This window comes from Chelonoidis abingdonii, chromosome 9 (assembly GCF_003597395.2).
Source record: "Chelonoidis abingdonii isolate Lonesome George chromosome 9, CheloAbing_2.0, whole genome shotgun sequence".
NCBI classification, from domain to species: Eukaryota; Metazoa; Chordata; order Testudines; family Testudinidae; genus Chelonoidis; species Chelonoidis abingdonii.
In genome coordinates this window covers 57,464,107-57,484,876 of record NC_133777.1, presented here as the reverse complement: position 1 = coordinate 57,484,876, position 20,770 = coordinate 57,464,107, and the positions used below count along the sequence as shown (strand labels likewise).

The window sequence follows — 20,770 nt, the reverse complement described above, 5'->3', positions numbered from 1 at the left end:
CCAGTCACAGATTAGCAGGCTTTGCTCTCTGCCTCTTTTTGCTTAATCAGCACAGCAGACATCTGTTATCTGGAGAGCTGGTTCACCATGTCCAGTATCTCCTAGTTCTAGTAGTGGTTAGTACTAGATGCTTCCGAGGGAAGTTCTGCAAAACAAAAACAAAAACAAACCCCAACACCTCACCATAAAACACTTAGCTAATTGTACAGTGACATATTAAGAAGGATGACAGAGGAAGAATTAATCCTCACCTGGGGGTTAATGAACTTATGTTCCAAACTGTAAGATCTGACAGATGCTCTTGGCATGTAAAGTGGTTGCAATTACTTAGAAAAGAAATAACTGAATTCTCAGTTTACATGGGTAGGGCAACTTTTGGTAAATATGGACTTTTTAATAGTGGTCACTGGGCAAATGTTATTTTTTGGCCAATAAATTATTCATACATACAGCTACATTATAGTTAATTTTGACTTCTTATTGCAACAAACTCCACAGGTTGTTTGTATGCATATTAGTTATAAAGTTACTTGATTTTAATTTCAAGTTCCCCTTGTGCCTGCCTTAGGACATCTGAAATACACAGCAAGTGTTCTAAGGACTGATATCATATAATGGGTAAAGAAGCCTATCTAGAACTAAGTAATGTACGTGTACTGTCAGCTGTTCTTGGTACTGCTGATTGTAAAACTGGGTATAAAGTTATCAGTAGGGGAGTACCATGCAATGAAATGATGTAACATTACTATGGGAGTGACTATGCTGTGAAATGGATACTGTGTCTTGTGTGAGCTGCATATGTCCCAGTAGCCGGAGCAGATTCAGGGTGAGCTAGGTGTGCATCCAATTAATAGAAAAAGATGTTCTTCCTCTCCTGGAAAACCTGACTCCAGGGTTTCTACTAAACCATTTACAGTGACGAAAGTTATGTCAATGGAACAATTACTTCCATCAATACAACTGGATTTGCAAGGAAACTTTGCAGAAAAAATGGCATTAGTTTAAGCAATAGTTTGACAATATTCTCAATAGTTCTGGTTGAAAACCAGAGGAGGGAGTGGGTATAGTAAAAAAAATATTTTTAATCTCATATTTTGAATTTGGAAATGTATGGAAAAAAGTAACTAACATTAAAAAAACAAACAAACAAACTGATCCCCTCTTTTTCCCACCACTAGGGGCAGTTGCAGAGAAAGTACTTGAAATAGTTGTAAGGTTCCTCTCCTTGGTGAACCTTGCACCACTGCAGCAGATACATAAGCACAAGAGGAAGAAGACAGAAGATTTAGACATTGGTTTGTTAAATGTCATAATCAAGGGCTATATGAATCATTTAATGCTCAAACATTAACTTTAAGAGCCATAAGACTTATTAATAAAATATGGGCTTGTGTCTAGTATACAAACTTATTATTCAAGCAGAAACTAACGCAGCAAGCCGACTGAACTTAAACTCAAACCACAGATATAGGTTCTAAATGACCTTGGTGCAGAAAGAACAGCTGGTCTGTGTGGCTTCATTTGAAGAAAAAAGAAAATTAGAAATGAAGGAAACCAAATCAGCAATCCAAATAAGAATAAAAGGTTTTGTATCCTTTGAACTGTATTTTAGATAATGATGCAAGCTTAATCCAAGGAAAGTATATAGAACTGAAGTCAAGAAAATGGTGCAGAAATCTAAAACAGAGTTCATATTCAGGACATGCACTGGGAAGCTGAGAACACTTCAGACAGGATGAGTACTTTTTATAGAACTTTCTAATATATAATTTGCACGCAAAAGCAAGAAACTTTACAACTACTTTTAAAAACCAGCGTTGTTCAGCTTTCAAAGAATAAGATCCTGACTCAGGAAAATGCTGAAGCATTTGATTAAGTCTAAGTGTACTCAGGAAATCACTTCAGCACATTCTTATCTGTAAGGGGCCTAAATGCTATGCACCATCTATGTGATGTGTAAAAATATGCATAGCCATGAAGTTAAAGATGTTTGATGTAAATGTCACAGATTCACAAACAAAAAAAACACAGATAAGAGGAATTTTCAAGATCTATAATATCTGGAATGATAATACCCCTACAATGGGTTAATATGTTCTCCGTTGTCCTATGAAGCAAGATAAAAATCAAGTTCCTGAACACTTGATAATCTGGAAAAATAGGAGTTACTGAAAAGGGAGAATAACCTGAATATTGAGTTAATACTTCCAACAGAAGATCTCTATCAAGCATTCTTAAAACTACAATACCCACATGCTGAAGTGAAAAAACAGATTGACAGATCCAGAAGAGTACCCAGAAGTCACTTACTACAGGACAGGCCCAACAAAGAAAATAACAGAACGCCACAAGCCGTCACCTTCAGCCGTCAACTAAAATCTTTCCAGCGCATCATCAAAGATCTACAACCTATCCTAAAAGATGATCCCTCACTCTCACAGATCTTGGAGATAGACCAGTCCTTGCTTACAGACAGCCCCCCAACCTGAAGCAAATACTCACAAGCAACCACATAGCACACAACAAAATCACTAACCCAAGAACCTATCCTTGCAACAAAGCTCGATGCCAACTCTGTCCACATAAAAGCAGCAGAGAATCCTGTGGCACCTTATAGACTAACAGATGTTTTGGATCATGAGCTTTCGTGGGTGAATACCCACTTCGTCAGATGAATGTAGTGGAAATTTCCAGGGGCAGGTATATATATGCTAGCAAGCAAAGCTAAGATAACGAGGTTTAGTTCAATCAGGGAGGATGAGGCCCTGTTCTAGCAGTTGAGGTGTGAAAAACTGAGGGAGGAGAAACTGGTTCTGCCACATACTTATTCAAATGGACACCATCATATAGGACCTAAATCATATTAGCCATGCCATCAGGGGCTCGTTCACCTGCACATCTACCAATGCGATATATGCCGATCATGTGCCAGCAATGCCCCTCTGGCATGTACATTGGCCAAACCAGACAATCTCTACACAAAAGAATCAAAATGGACACAAATCTGACATCAGGAATCATAACATTAAAAAACCAGTAGGAGAACACTTCAACTCTGGTCACTCAGTAACGACTTAAAAGGTGAAATTTTGCCACAGACAAGCTTCAAAAACAGACTCCAACGAGAAAATGGCTGAGCTTGAATTAATATGCAAACTAGATACCATTAACTTGGGTTTGAATAGAGACTGGGAGTGCTGGGTCATTACACATATTGAATCTATTTCCCCATGTTAAGTATCCTCACACCTTCCTGTCAATTGTCTAAAATGGGCCATCTTGATTATCAGTACTTAAGTTTTTTTTCTCCCGCTGATAATAGCTCATCTTAATTAATTAGCCTCTTACAGTTGATATGGCTACTTCCACTTTTTTTCATATTCTCTGTATGTAAATATATCTTCTTACTATATATTCCATTCTATGCATCTGATGAAGTGGGCTGTAGCCCACGAAACCTTATGCTCAAATAAATGTGTTAGTCTCTCAGGTGCCACAAGTACTCCTATTCTTTTTGGAGATACAGACTAACATGGCTGCTACTCTGAAACCTGTCATTAGACAGAAAAGCAGCCAGCTGTATTTGCAGGAAGATTCCTAAACAAAGTTATGTCTAGACTGAAAAGGAGATGTAGGCAGCAGGTTTTGACAGTCTTGAATCATACTAATGTATATTGGATCCCTCCTAGCTTTTGCTAGATGGTGTTGATGAGAAGGGTCTATGTTCTTCAATGCAGGGGAGATTGAGTTAATATGATGGGTTCTTAATTTCTATATGTATACATTCTCCCATAGACTTTTTGATGGTCACTCATTTTATGAATTGTAAAATGAATTAAAAATATTCTAGAAGGTGAGAGATTCTGTACTTATCTACACACTGGCTGTGGGATTATGTATCTGAACATGGTAATATTTTTTTTTAATTAAACACTAGACTGAGAGCATCATGTATGGAATCCTATCCCTCTACTTTGCTGTGAGTATACACTGTTTGCTTTTAGCATGCAGTGTCAGTAACGAAAAATAAATAAATCCCAGAACCTGGCCATTAAGACTATGGACTCTTTTTTGAAGAAAAAAAAATGTATATGGATGCCTGGAAGTCATTCTGCTTTAACCAAGTGGCCAATATAAATGGATTGCCTTAAAATCCAGGAAACTATACTCCAAGTATAAACCCATATACTCTCTCTGGAAAGCTGCCAACTACTTTTACAGCGACAAGGTGAGTGAGGTAATATCTAGTATTGGCACAACTTCTGTTGGTCGAAGGTAAAGCTTTTCTTCGGGTCTGGGGAAGGAAGCCCTGACATTGCCTCACCTACCTTGTCTCTCTCGTCTCCTAGGACCAACATGGCTATAACAGCACTGCAAACCACTACTTTTAAAGGAATTTAGACTCCTAGCATTGCAAGTCCCAACCCACTTCTTTAAAAAGATATTTAATGTCTACCTGACAAATGCTGATGACACAGAAAGTGTCTGCTTGGGGAAGCTGGATGTGGGTGAAAATTGACCCTTGGGTAGTCAGAGACCTGACTGCCTGCAGAGATGCTTTTATTAGGAGACCAGGCTGGTTGGAAGTATTTTGCCTTGGGAATTTGCAAAGGTTTCTGTCTGCAGATCATGGTAATATTTAATTTGTATGTTGGTTTGTATGTACATAGTATCCTAAAACTGTAGTGGCAACATAGGATTTTGAATAAGTACTAGCCTCTGGGCTCTGTCAATTTTTGAGTGAAAACATATAGAATTTTTAAAACTTTTCTGGGGTGGGCTAGGGAGGCAGAAATAATTATTAACTAGAATTTGGTGCTGGCGGCATTCAACAAAATGAGCTGTTTCACTAAAGCCAAATTCATTGTTACATAGCGATGACTTTGGTCCAGTAACCTAGGACAGTTAAAGTGTTGATCTGAACCAAGAAGGAATTATAAACTTACATACATTGGAAAGCGGGAACCGTTGTCTGGCAGGAGAAATCTATTTTCATTTTCAGTGCATTTCTCCAGGAGCTGCAGAGTGCTTGCAGTCTTTGACAAAAATTGTTTTTAATAACTATTGTGATCTTTTTGCCTAGTTTTTCTATAAGCAATTGTAGACCTGAATTTATTACCAGTGTTATTTATGAGAGGGTGTTTTAAGTGGCTCTGATATATCAATAATTTGGAAAACATTAAAGACATCAAATATGCAACAAAGTAATCACTGTTCATAACAATATTTCATCAGGACCATAAAGAGATCTGTTTTAGAATTAAAAACAAAAGATACAGAAGGTAACGTACGTATAGGTTAGAAGATATGTGGGAAAAGTCTAAGGTATATTATGCTTCTAGTCCTGCTTCTTGTATCTGCCCCCAGGCTTTTCAAATACAGATGTGAAGTTTCACTACCACTGGCTTAATGCTAAGCGTCTAAAAATAATTCAACCAAATGTGTGAGTCTTATGACTAAACCTGCTGAAGTTTTGATTCTAGCAAAGTTGTATGAACTCACTCTAAGTGAAACACAGCTTACCAGAAAACATCAAACTCTCTTACTGGCCTCTGATTCAAGCCTCATTTCTGTTTGTAGCAACAGGGAAAAAAATGGGGGGTGGGGAGGAAGTAAGAGAATCTTCTTGTGCAAGTGTTACTGTGTGTCCGAATTCTTCGATGATTAATTTCTCAAAATGTTACCATACCCTTGACGCCTGCTTGCCATCTGTGTTTACACCCAAGAAAGGTAAAATTCTGTCTGCTACCATTGTGTGATGTAGGCTAATTAATTTCCAAACAGGATTGGAGGAAGGTTTTCATGAGAGCCTCTTGTTAGCCAGGCTTTGTGCCCTGCAAAGTTGATTCTCAGCTGTAGGAGCAAAGCATGAACTACAAGCCATTTGTACCAATATTACTATTTCAGTCAGTGTGTGGTATTTTTTTTCACCCAACCAGTTATACTAGTGCAACTCCTAATGTGGATGCAGTTATAATGGTGTCTTATAGCAGTACAGCTTATTCCCCTATAGGGAATAAGCTTTACCAATACAAGTGCTTTTATATCAATCTAATTGCATTCACACTAGGAAGGCTGTACTGCTTTCATTGTACCGGTATCACTGAAGTGGAACAACATTTATGTTTAGACGAAGCCCTAAACTCTAACCTCCTTGTAAAGAAAGCCTTGAAAACACAAACTGCTTGCTAAGTTTCAAAGGAATATGTAGCTGGACTTTACTTCTTGATCAAAAGGCTGTGGAGGACCTAAAGACGGCCCTCCTCCCTCCCCAGCTTTTTATACAAAATTAGTCTGGTAAATTTGTGGTGCACCCAAAGGATCTCCTTGCTAACAGTTAGGCCAGCCCTGTGCATAGTGCTTTTACATTTGTGCAAACTGTTTTAATTTTCCTATTGTCCCATTCTAATATGTAACTGTTTGTAGATGCACTGGCCTAGGTGAGGTCACACACACATCTACCTGACAGGGTCTGCCAGCTTGCAATAACAGAAGGGGATTTTGGGGAACCCCGTTGTTTCAAGCAGTGACCCCAGTCCATATAAATTACGGCACTTCTGGTACAAATACTTAAATGTGCAAGTTCAAAATTCACTTTCCACAGACATTTGTGTAAGTAAAACTTGTTCACTAAAATGGTCATAGAAGGTGAACAGAAATGGGGCATGAATACAGCCAAAGTGCATTTATATTTAAATAGAGTGAATAATCATGGTTTGCTTATGTGGTCTCTACACACCTGAACGCCAACAAATTATAAAGGCATATCTTCAAAGCATTCTGCTTCAGACATTTGATTGATGGACCTGGTCAAGTAAATCAGAGGAGCACTACAGTTTAACAATTCATGTTTCAAATTGTCTGTACAAAAATGTGTGTCTAACTCACATTCACTCCAGTGAAGGATAGGGAAAGAGTTTGATAAGGGGTAATGAAATCAGCTGTGATTTGAGCACAGAGCTGGGTGGTCAGCAAATTGGAGTTCTAATCCCACCTATGACAGGCCCCAGCCCTGGAAAACACTTTGCCATGTGCTTAACTTTAAACACATGAATACTCACATTTCAATCAATGAGAATACTCACATGCTTAAAGACAAGCACATGCTTAAGTGCTTTGCTGGACTGTAGCCAGAATGACTTCCTCTGTGTACTTGAGTAAGTCCCTCAAACTCTCTGCTTCTCTTTTTTCCATCTGTATTATGTCCAGTATAGCAATACTTACCTCACTAGGATATTGTGAGGATTGTGTATAGAGAGAGTTTCCAAGATGAAACTTATGTCGTAAGTGATAAGTAACATTATTGAAGCACACATGGCTTTGTGGTGACAAGATATTTACATAGCTATCAGGACTATCATGGAAGCAGTAATTCAAGTTACCAGTGTACCATATTTATCAAAAAAAATCTGGATTTTTTATACATTTACATTAGGCTTAGATTGGCTGAGATCCAATCCCAGTGTAAACAATACCCTTTAAGAAAAGCAAAACATCAAGTAAATTCACAGACAAAAGCTACATTGAAAGAACATTAAGGTTATGGCTTAAACCTACAAGGCATTCACGTTTAGGGACCACACTTTTGCTATCCAATCACAACAGGAAGTCACATTACTATGGCTTAAATGTATTGCACTGTATCTAGATAGTAAACATCTGATTCATAATTCTTAATTTCCTAACTTTGATGGATTCAAACTTAAGCCTGGTCTTTAATGTTTTTTTATGGTCATTTCTGAAGCTGAAAATGGCCATGTTTATAAAACGTAAAGTATTGTACAGTGCAGTGTATTTTCTCATTATTATTGTTAGCAAAATAAGATGCATGCTACTGTTCTTTTTATCTTGGACTATTTGACTCATCCCCAAGTTCTGTTGCTAGAAATTTGGTTTAAAGATTATGGCAATTAACCCATGGTAATCAACTAACATAACATGTTCAAATAGGATAATTTATACATGACCAAGGACTTGAAACTGGCATATGCCAAAATGAATACAAACCATAGACAAAAACAATTTTGTTACTAAGCTCCTAAATGTGGAATCAATTATCAATTGACTTATGAAAAATAGAGAGCTTTTCCCACTTCCAGATAGATGCATGCATCTAAGGGTGAGGTGAGGGGGTTCCAAATCGTATGGCCAGTCCCTTTTTCATTCTCATCCTTTTATAGGGCTAAAAGCCTCCTGCACTTGGTAGCCTTCTCTCATCATGGGAGTTCCTCTTTTGCTTCAGCCTCTTAAGGATTAAACACTATCCTTGCAAGACCCCTATACATTCTGCCGCCCCATTCACAGGGCATCACTTTCTGAGGCACATCAAGTCCTTGATCAAAGAAGCAGCAAGTGTTGCAGAGAAGAGAAAATTACTTAAAGAGACGATGGAAAGGCAAAATGCTCATATGTCCCTTCATGGCTGCTGCTGCTGGAAAGTTGTCAGTGAAATCTTGGAGGAAGGGTGGTAAATGATGGAGAACAAAAACTGTGTGTGGGAGGGCGGGGAAGCCACGGAAAACTGTTTAGCATCTGAGAAGGAAAAGAGAAGAGGTGAGGAGAAAATGTTGGAGGGGGCACAAATGGAGGGGAAGATTAAGGGAAAGATAAATATGGTAGAAAGCATTTGTGAGAGAGCAAGAAAGTAAAAATACTTTCAGCTGGGATGAAGACTGGCATAAAGGTTGCTGTGTTTGCCTAGCGTAACTTCATTAAATTGTTGCTTTTCAACATTTATTTTTACACTATTTTCACAATTTAAAAATTAAAAGTACAGCAAACAAACAGGAGGGTATAACTCCAGTGTTCCTCCTGAAAGAATGAAACTATATAGGGCTAAAAAAAAACGGGCCAATAGTTAAAGATCTCCTAACTCATTGTTTTAGAAAGGGCCTTGACATACTTTGAGTACCATAAGCCACTGTATAAACCCAAATGTTGTTCTACACTTAGCAAGTGGAAGAGCTATACATATATTGTCAAGAATATTAATTAGCTCCATTCTTTTTCACCACCCAGCTTCTATTAGTCTGAGTTGCTGCAGGTCATACTCATGTCATTACAAAGCAAAGAGGAGAATCAGTTAAAAAACATTCTAAGCCTATGTCTACACTACAGCTTATGTCGGCAAATTTATGTTGTTCATGGTGTGAATAAACCAGCCTTCTGAGCAACATAAGTTACAACAACATAAGCACCGGTGTGGACAGTGCTACGTTGGCACAGAGCGTCTTCACCAGATGCGCTGCAGCACTGTATGTGTAGACAAGCCCTTTGTGACTGGAAATAGGTTTTAGGTCCCCTTGATGGGACGAGATAATCCCAAAGGTATCTAAAGACAGACAGTTCAGGGGTTGGTCTGCCTGAAAGCCACTATTTTTGGAGCATCACAACTCACTATAACCTCAATCCATGGTTTTACTTTAAGCACATGAATTATCCCACTGAAGACAACAGTGTTTACAGTAAAGCATGCGCTTAAATGCTTTGTTAGAGAACAGTCACAAACATCGTAACTAGTGGCTTGTTTGATGCAATTCTTCTCAATAAAAGACTAGATGCAATTTATCACTGAAGAGATGAATGGGAGTTTTGTGACTAACTTCAGCGGCTATAAGATTTGGCTGCATGCTTCGAAACCAACCTGATCCCTGAGTAGCAGACTGAGAATCTGTTGCTTCTTTGCTGATGATTAGATGCTAAGTGTATAGTCCATATTAAAACAATCATTTAATTTATATACAGTCAAACAATTATTCCTGCTCTCCCTACACCTTTACTAAATGCTGGCATGCCACCACATACCGTTAATTTATTCATTTATTTTAATTATGTGTGCCACGAAACCAAGAGACTCATTTGGCCTTGTTTAAATTGAATACAATTAAGTTCCTGTCACAAAGCAGCCAAACAACCTTTCAGAATCCCAGAAGGAATACAAAAAACTATTTTTAGATAAGAACTTCATAATATTTCATTTTCAAAATGTTTACAATTATCATCACTTCAACAAGCAAATCTACAAATCCAATAGATCCCAGCACAAATTATGTGTCTGGGCTCCTCAGGATGTTAGGTTCTTGGTCACTATACTAAACAAGCTACAGTACAGACTACTTGGAGCATAGAAAATGCAAAGGATTTGCTTTGTGCCATCTCAAATCTGCTCCCATCCTCCCTCTGATGAAGACAGCAAAGGTGCAAACTACTCAAAGCTAGTGACAAATCCACAGAAATATTTAGATACTACTCTGTGAAATGTATATTCATGTAAAAGGACAAATTGTGATGCCTGTCAAAAACATGACAAACTATGAAATATCACTAACACTCAAACTGTTTAGATCTCTGTCTTACCCAATTAGTGTAGTATAATGTAGATGAAAGATTGCCATAATTCATTCCTCCCACAGAATCAATGTTCTGAAAACATATTTTAACTTCAATGGCTGGTTCAAAGCTTGTACTCAGGCTGGTTAGAGTGCTTTCAAAATAAAAATACTGTTTATTGGTATCTCACTATTTCCATAACACAAAATGCCTCTGTCACCGGAATACAGTGCAGACAAAAAGCCAATTCTTCTCTAAATTACACTAATATAAATCTGGAGTTAATTCATGCAAAATCAGAGAAAAATAGGGCGTGAAAGGACCTCAAAAGAGTCATCTAGCGCAGGGGAAGGACCAACTTTACCTAGAATATCCCTGACAGATGCCTGACTAACCTGTTCTTAAAAACCTACAATGACAGGGATTTCACAACCTCCCTTGGTGAACTATTCCAGAACTTAACTATTCTTATAGTTAGAAAGTTTTTCCCTAATATCTAACCTAAATCTCGCTTGCTGCAGATTAAGACCATTACTTCTCATCTTACCCTCAGTGGACACGGAGAACAAGTGATCACTAACATCTTTAAAAAATCCCTTAAGACATTTGAAGCCTTATCTGGTTCCCCCTGGACACCCCATCTTCTTTTTCTTAAGACTAACCTTGCCCAGATTTATTAAACTTTTCTCAGAGGTCAGGCTTTCTAAATCTGTTATCATTTTTATTGTCTCTCCAGTTTGTCCTCCATCTTTCCTAAAATATGGTGTCCAGGACTAGACAGTACTCCAGTTGAGGCCTCACCAGTGCCAAGTGGAGAGGGATAGTTACCTCTTGTGTTTTACATGTGACCCACTGTTACCCATAGATCCTCTTCACCAATACAAATTCCTAGCCAGTTATTCACCACTTTGTATTTGCGCATTTAATGTTTCCTTCTTAAGTGTAGTTCTTCGTATTTGTCTGGATTGAATTTCACCTTGTTGATGTCGGACCAATTCTCCAATTTATCAACATAATTTTTAAATCTAATTCTGTCCCCCAAAGTGCTTGAGACACCTCACAATCAGGTATCATCTGCAAATTTTAAAAGTATGTTGTTCATTTCTTTATCTAAATTATTAATGAAAATATTGACTAGTACTGGACCAAGGACAGACCCCATAAGGACCCCACTAGGTATGTCCTCCCAGTTTGAGAGTGAACCATTGATAATCAAGCCCAATGGATTTCTACAAGGATGTAACAAAGCAGAATACGGCCCAAAATATTTGTAGCCAGGCCCTTGAGAACAGTTGTTCATGGTAGATAGTACTATATGTAGCTATTTATTCAATTAGTAATATAAGCTTAGATCTAGACTACCACTAAGGCCAGTGTGAGGGAAATCCAAACCTGACATAAAGCTAGCAGAGCCCTGGCCTAGGGAGCATATCAAGGCTCGGACAGAGTACAACAGAACTAGAAAGGAATGGGTTAAAACTCCACTGTTCCACTAGTACCCGTTTTGGTTCCCAGTGGCCCCAGATCCCAGAAGTGGAAAGGGGGCTTAGAGTCCCCAGGCTCTGTGCGCTCAAGAATCTGATCCATTATAGACAAGTCTGCAGGCCTTACTTTAGAGATTGGCAGGTCATACACCAGCAATGTTCACTTAGGGTATATTACCTTTGTCCATTTACTGCTATTTGCATTGAGAGACTGCACACAGAAGTATATATTGTATAGCAATATAGAAAATAATCGTTACAGCCTGGATATGTTTACACTACAAAATCACTCCAATTTTACAGAAGTCGATTTTTTTGGGAACATATTGTATAAAGTCAAGTGCATGCGTCCACACTAAGCGCATTAATTCAGCGGTGTGCATCCATAGTACTGTGGCAAGCGTCACCTTTCAGAGCAATACACTGTGGTAGCTATCCCACAGTTCCCACAGTCTCTGCTGCTCATTGGGTTGAGCAGCTCAACTGGATTGAGCTCCCAATGCCTGATGGGGCCAAAAATTTGTCACGGGGGTTATGGGTAAATGTCATCATCAGTCAACCCTCCCTCCGTGAAAGCAACGGCAGACAATCATTTTGCGCCCTTTTCCCTGGATTGCCCGAGCAGATGCCATAGCACAGCAAGAATGGAGTCCATTTAACCTTTTTTCACTGTCATCATATGTCTACTAGATGCTGCTGACAGATGCAGTACTGCAGTGCTACACAGCAGCAGCTCCTTGCCTTTGCAAGTTAGCAAAGACAGTTACCAGTCATACTGTACCGTCTGCTGCTTTGCAAGTTGGCAATGACGGTTACCAATCATATTCTACCATCTGCTGCTGTCATGGGTGCTCCTGGCCAGCCTTGGTGAGGTCAATCAGGGGCGCTTAGGCAGACATGGGTGCTCCTGGCTGGCCTCCGTGAGGTCACTCGGGGGCGCCTGGACAAAAGTGGGAATGACTCCCCAGGTCATTCTCTTTAAGTTTTGTCTAATGGAGAGCTCCTGCCGACAAAGCGCTGTTCACACCGACGCTTTTCATCCGCGGCGCGGCAGGGGGTGGTGTTTTTTGACACCTCTGAATGACAAAAGCTTTTTCATTCAGGTTCCAGTGTAGACAAAGCCTTAGTGACACACACAGTGATTTGCTTAATTTACAAATTAAAAGGATTTATTGTTGTTGCTGTTCTAATAAGCAGCCCTACAAATACAGTTTGACTTCCAGTCCTTGGTTGTGTTCATTCCTTTCCATTCATCATCAATAATAAAAACCCTACAGGCCAAATTCTGCCTTCAGTCCAACTTATTCAAACAAGGCCTTCAATCACTCCTGTTCAAACCTATTGCCTTCAACCCTTCAGTGGAGTAATGCAGTACAATGTGGCAAGAATCAATTAGCTCTTCACTAAAAACTCTTTTGATGATGTATGACCCAGCAGCAGCTTCAGCTCACACGCCCTATCCCTTTTGGATGAAAAAGAGATGTGGAACAAACTGTCTGTTGTTGTAGCTGTAAATCAATTCTTGTATTCCTTACAGAGGATAAGCAATTTTTGAACCAATGTAACACATTATGTTTGTAAACAGAGGAAAAGGGACCATGATCTTCCTTATTTGAAAATGACATAAAAGCAGCTCCTGCAGCACCAGAAGAGTTCCTGAGCAACATCTTGCATGCTGTAGCTTGCTCTTAACACCCAGACATATAATATTCTCAAGTCTGACACCTATAGATTACACAGATCTTGGACTTTAAGACAGCAGAATTGTCTGTTAAGACACAAAAGGCCAAATACTCTCTTCAGTAACATCTGCAAAACTCGATGAGTCCCAAAGGGGGGTGGGTGTAACAGAGGGAAAAGTTAAGCTGTAAGACTCCTCTGTTCAAAAGCAGAGGTGACTTTAAATAAAGACAAACAGATCTGTTGAGTTTGAAATTGCCTTTGCACAATTACTTTTCTATCAATATCCCTATTTTAAAATAACTCTGAAATCTGCAACAAAGTGTAATGTTTCCACAGCTCATTTTTCAGTACCCCTATTCATGAAGCAATAGCCATGTATGCTACACAGTTTTTTCTCAAACTGCCTTTCACCCCACTTTAGTCATCCATATAATAAGATTCCAGAAATGTCACTCTTTGTGTCACTCTGAAGCCTGAAATGTCTGTAGTCAGTGTGAAGGGAGGGAAGCAGTTACAAGCATGGTTGAGAGCTCATTTTGTTGAGGATACCACCAGGTACAGTCATCACTGGGATTCGCAGTGTGTTATCATTGAATTTTTAAGTTCTCAGCAATTTTGCCTTCACGAATTGCACCCATCTCCCAGCAACGCATGCATCTATGCCATGCCAAGAGTCCTAGATCATTATGATAGAGGTGATTCAACCAATCACCACTCCTATTCTACAGCTAATTTGCATGCAACCATTTTATTGGCTGAATGAGGGAGACTGCATAGATAGTGAATTACTTGCCCCAACTGCCACAGTTCTTCAAAACACAACACAACTAGCACACACATGAACTTCAAACACACATAGCCCCTCACAGCAGCACATATCACTCATTTGCCATCAAACACAAATCTCCTAACACAACACCCCAAGACACAAGTCAACACAACCACCCACCCAATAACACAACCAGCACAGATTACTTCAAGTATCACTCTAAAACCTAGAAACGGAGTCATTGTGAAGTAATGGAAACAGATACATGCATGGCTGATGGCTCTTTTTGCACAGAATATCAGCAGGTTCAAACATCCCTGGGATTTGTGCTCTGTTACCATTCACTTTTTAAGTTCTCAGCCATTTTTTAGCTTTTTTACATACACGACTTGACAAATTGCACTTGGGCAACAGCACAAGATTTCACTTACTAGTGTAATATAATGTATCAATCTCACTATAAGGGCTGCTACTGTTCCTCTTGCATGGTATTTTATTTAATTCCATGTAATAAAAGAATATGTATTGCCAAGTCTTTTCTGCACATTAAGAAAATTTCTAATAAAATTAACTTTAAAATCATTGTACATTTTTCATCACTGCTATATGCTGATCTTTTTAAATAGCCCAGAACAGTCTTAGATAAACCAGCATACTTTACCTGACCAGAAACTAACCAAAGAATAAGAATTCACCTACCAAAAATGATGAAGAACTGGCAAAATAAACTGGACTAAGAGTTATCTTGCCCTATAGTCATTATTGTTAATGTCCTACTTTACTAGAGATTGCCTTCCTGGACCATGTAGAAATACAATGGCTTTGCTTTTAAGTTTGGAAATATGGGGAACTGTTCATGACCAAATTTCTACTTCTACGTATACTAACACAATGAGCTAGCTTTTTCCTTTCTTTTAAACAAAAATTTCATAGCATCCAAGGAAAACAATGCCTCCTTGCCAACATACAAAATAATGAGCAGCTGTGAACCCTTCCCCCTTAATTGCATATTTACATTGTGCTTGCAAAACTTTGCTTATGTTTCAATATCTGCATGAGAAACAATACATGATATACAGAAAGAATGTGCCATGATTTTAAAAAAATTCAAAAGTTATACAAACTCAGTTTCCATTGGCACTACACTAAGAATTTTGAGCTCTGCTCAAACAAGAGAACAGTAGAAAGGTAATGGGACTCTAAATTTCTGGATGTGACAACACTGAATTCATTAATGTGTATTTTCTCTATACTCACATCTTTATAAAAAGTTCTTCCTTCTTTTTTCTATAAGATGTTACTATAAAGTGATACATAAACCTATTTTAAGTCATTGTGTTGTCATTAAGATTGAGTCTGAATGCAACAAGAATTTCAACAGAGAGTCCTGGCTTTCAAAGCACAATAATAAAACAACTAGCTATTTTTTTCCCCGATCAAAGTGATGAGGTTTGGATAAAAAATTATTCTTCCTGTATTTTCTGTTTAAATAGTTTTTAGACAAATACTCTGCTTTGGTGAAATGAGACCCGTAAATAGCTGCTACACTTTGTGAATCCTAGATTTGAAAACAGTATCAATTATATAATAAAAGATAGTATCAAAAGAAATACGTAGTTAAGTCAATGACAAACTCTGATTGACTTCAATGCAGGCAAAATAAAGTTTAGAGAATCAGCAACTGCTCATCCTGTGTTAATAAAGGATTAAGAGCTTGTCCTAGGTTTTGCAGCCTCTACGCAAGGTGAAATATTTTGCCTTATGGAACTCATCATGGCCCTAATTGAACACTATTCGAGTCGATGGGAAGACTCCCATTGACTTCTGTGGATGTTGATCACACATCCATATGTCAGTTATTGAATATTAACCACTACATGATTCTTTAATGACAGATATCAGGCCTAATGGTAATCTCAGTTATCTTGATGTAAATCAAGAGTAGCTCCACTGAAGTCAATGAAATTACACCAGTGTGAAACTGGTTTGAATTAGATACGTTTTTTAAATCACTGTTCATATTTATAATTCTATAACAGGTATGCACCTAACAGACTGTTAGTAAAGTAATGTCTTAATTATAAATTAAATGCATATTTGAGACCATTAATGCAAAGTGTTTCCCAATACAGGTAAAAGTGTTTAACATTCCAAATTACTTTCTTTACATAACTCACTTACCAAACTGAATTCTGGTTGCAATTTTCGGAGAGTAAGCTTTACACCACATAAAACTGGAACCATATTTCATGGGATATCACGATGACTTACTACAATAATGCACACTTTCTCTGGGCTTACTTATTCTCAGTATAGTCATATCTCCTACAATGCGCTTATTGTTATTGCAACATTCTCTTCGCCTTAATTCAGACACACACAATTATGATTAACAGGAGTCTACATCATGTTTGAAAGTGTTTCAACTGTAATTCTTAATAAGATCAAGCTGAACTTTAGCAAACCAAATAGCCTGTCAGAATATTCCTCTGGTTACATTTTTTTTTTTTTTGCCATTTTAGTCAATGCCAATATGAGAGCAATGTGACTTTGTTTACCTAAGTTATGAAATATAGTATTCTGTTAAAAACTACATTCAGGATACAATCCTTCAGAATGTTATTACATACAGTTCACTTCCTTTACACATTGACTCAGAGATAGTCAGTGACACCTTTAAAAGGACTGCTAAAATTCATTGTAGTGTTAAAGTAAGTGGCTCAGGACTTTTGGAAAAAAACAATTAGTTTGTACCTATACTTCCAGAAAGCTGCATCACAGGCAGTTTAACTTGCTTTCCCAAAAGGTGCTGCTGAGAGTTCTGTGAGCCTGAAACTTCCCAACCACTCTTAATTATGTGCTTTGTTTTCAGAGTGAAAAACAGATTACTCTGTATTTTCAAAAAGCTCCTCTCAGGGCTAGTCTACACTGGAAGAGCTACATCAGCACAGCTGCACTGATGCAGCTATGCTGCTGTAGGACATCTGGTAAAGATACTCTGTGTTGATGGGAGAAAGCTCTCTCACCCACAAAATAACTCCACTTCCACTGGAGGTGGTAGCTATGTCGGTGAGAGAGCTGCTGTCCAAACCAGCACTTAGATCAGAGTAACTTATGTCATTCGGGTTGTGTGGCTTATTCACACCCGAGTGATATATAACAATGTAACTGGTAGTGTGTACAAGCTCTTGGTAAGTGCTGAGAATTCTTAGCACCCATTAACATTGATCATTATTTCAGGCACTTAGCACACTGAAGGATCATAGAATATCAGGGTTGGAAGGGACCTCAGGAGGTCATCTAGTCCAAACCCCTGCTCAAAGCAGGACCAATCCCCAATTAAATCATCCCAGCCAGGGCTTTCTCAAGCCTAACCTTAAAAAGCTCTAAGAAAGGAGATTTCACCATCTCCCTAGGTAACGCATTTCAGTGCTTCACCACCCTCCTAGTGAAGAAGGTTTTCCTAATATCCAGCCTAAACCTCCCCCACTGAAACTTGAGACCATTACTCCTTCTGTCATCAGGTACCACTGAGAACAGTCTAGATCCATCCTCTTTGGAACCCCCTTTCAGGTAGTTGAAAGCAGCTATCAAAGTCCCCCTCGTCCTTCTCTTCTGCAGACTAAATAATCCCAGTTCGCTCAGCCTCTCCTCATAAATCATGTGCTCCAGAATCCTAATCATTTTTGTTGTCCTTCACTGGACTCTTTCCATTTTTTCAACATCCTTCTTTTAGTGTGGGACCCAAAACTGGACACAGTACTCCAGATGAGGCCTTACCAATGCCTAATAGAGGGAAATGATCATGTCCCTCGATCTGCTGGCAATGCTCCTACTTATACAGCCCAAAATGTCGTTAGCCTTCTTGGCAACAAGGACAACTGTGACTCATATCCAGCTTCTCGTCCACTGTAACCCCTAGGTTCTTTTCTGTGAACCTCTGCCTAGCCATCGGTTGTCCTAGTCTGTAACAGTGCTGTGTGAGAACAGGAATTCCCATTGTGTAGGGAATTCCACAGTTCTGAAATTCTCTACCACACAAAATGTTTGGACAAAAATTCATTGACTCACTCAGCACTTAATATTTGTCTAAATGAAAACAAATTTATAAAAATTTCTAATTTTGAAATGACAAATCTAAATGCTTTGTTCTAATAAGGTAAACATTATTAAAATGCTTCATTACTGCCACCCCCCCCCCATTAAATTGTCAAAAGTAACATTTCCACAGAACATGTCAGTTTTGACATATCATTTTTGATCAGAAATATGTTCCACCCAAAACCTTTTGACCAGCTCCCACAGAAGACTGAGCTGCCCTGTCAAGTGTTGTTATGGCTTCTGTTGCAAGAATGCTCTTGTACTAGATGCAAGTGAAAGAAGACCTGATGCAAAGCACAGAGAACAATGGCAGTTTAAATATGGAGTTTGACACTAAAGTACACGTTTTGATGCCAGTCGATCAACCAGTACAACTCTCAATAATTGCATTAATGGGAGCTGCATGTGAGTCTAGCCAGTAAGATAAGAATGCAGCGTATAATCATTGCATCCATGTTATTAATCAACCACTTTAACAGTTACCCAAATTGCTTTAAGTCTTTAAATACAATTCTTTCAAACCGCAAGAAAAAATCCCAAAGCTTTATAATTACTTTCCCTTCAATTTCTGGATCCCTTTTAAAGCTAACCATCTGTTAATGTGCATAATTTTCAGAATTAATTCAATTTGTAACCCCAGGGCCGGCGCTACCATTTAGGCATCCTAGGCAATCGCCTAGGGTGCCAGAATTTTTGGTGGGTGGCATTTTGGCGGAGGGGGTGGCAGGCGGCTCCCGTGGAGCTGCCTCAGTCATGCCTGCGGACACTCGGCTGCTCGCGCAGCTCCGGTGGACCGCCCGCAGGCACGACTGCGGGAGCTCCACCGGAGCCGCGGACCACCGGACCCTCCGCAGGCACGACTGCGGCAGCTCCACCGGAGCCGCGGGACCAGAGCGCAGGGCGGCGAAATTGCCATCCACCTAGGGCATTCAAATCCCTAGCGCCGGTCCTGAACATATCACAGATTTTGAGGGGAGGGAGCATCTCCTTTTTCTGTGTGAGTGCAGTCACTAGCACACTGCAGTCCCGGTCCAGGACTGGGGCTCCTAGGTGCTAGATTAAGAAGAATAAATAATAATTAGTAGGAACAACAATTTAAAAAACATAACTGGTTGCACTGGACCACTAGTGTTAACAATAAAGAACAGCTTACTCTCATTCTAACATGCATGTTTATGGTCTAAGCATAAAAGACACAGCCCAAAAAAAAAAAAGAAAAAAGAGAGACAGACAGCCTAGTTTGTCATTTGGCAGAACAGGAAATGTGGTTATACTAAGAATGATGAATGATAACATGTGTCTTAACTGAGAACAGTGGTTTAAATATTCATTTATGGGAACGAAATGTGCTCCATCATTTGATTGTAATTAATCCTGAATAATTTTACTCACTGTCCTGGAACAGCATATCTATTTTAAATGTTCTAGGAGCAGAATATAAGGTTATGTCCAGTTTGCTTTAGCCGATACTAAATATATGGAAATCTAAAATGTGGGGCTGGAGGAAATAAATATTATCTGTAACAGGAAAGGGAACAGGAAAAGTCTCAGCCAACAAAATACTTTAATAGAACTAAGTTTTAAATATTCATTATTTTCTAGCATTACTTGCAATTGAAATTCTCACAATATATAGGATAGTGCCAATTTGAAAACTAGTCAATTTCAAAAAGGAGCTTAATGTAATTTCTGACTCTCTACCTATCCCTGAGTCTCCCTACTAATTTTTGTGGATTTTCAGTTATATTTACCTTAAAAATGTCACTTCCTGCCCCATTGCTGTGAAGGAAATTCACACAAACAGGGGAAACTGACTGACTTTCTACCCCAGGGAAAGCAATGAAACCAACTACACTCAGAGAATTGTCAAATAAACAAAGTGAACTAAAGAGAGAGAAGAATCACCTTTGTCTCTAACTTTCTTCTGTGAAGAGTAGAGCCCTGCAGCAAAACTGTGATCCAATGCTTCCTGAAGGACCCACTGCCATAATAAATGGGAGTGGGTAAAATGAACTGTGTTGTGGGCAGGACTGGGTAGTTAAAAAAACAACAACACAAAAACAGACTTGTAATTTGTGGGAAAACACAAAATCTTTATTTTTTTAATATTTATATACTTAAATTTAAGCGAAAAATAGAAAGATTTGATGTCTATTATAACAAGAATTAAAGTATTTTTACATGGTTTAAGCAAGATTTGTTTTATTCTTTTAGTGGTAAAAATCGTGTCTCAATTCTATTTATATGAGTAATATATTAACCAGCTGTGGTGGCTTTTTGCTTTTTTCAGTAGCATGGGGGGATCAGAGGTTTTTCCAGGTGGAAGTGGGATAAAAATGCAAAAAACAATGCAGGAGCAGGTCAGATTGGATATTGCGGGGCAGAATGGGAGTGGAATTAAAAA

General features: G+C 38.7%; 1 protein-coding gene across 1 annotated transcript in view; it reads right to left on the bottom strand.

Annotated features, from left to right (window-relative positions):
- The window catches only part of THSD4 (thrombospondin type 1 domain containing 4), a 610,875-nt gene that overhangs the window by 334,733 nt on the left and 255,372 nt on the right, over nt 1-20,770 (bottom strand). The gene's annotated exons all lie outside the window — the stretch shown is intronic.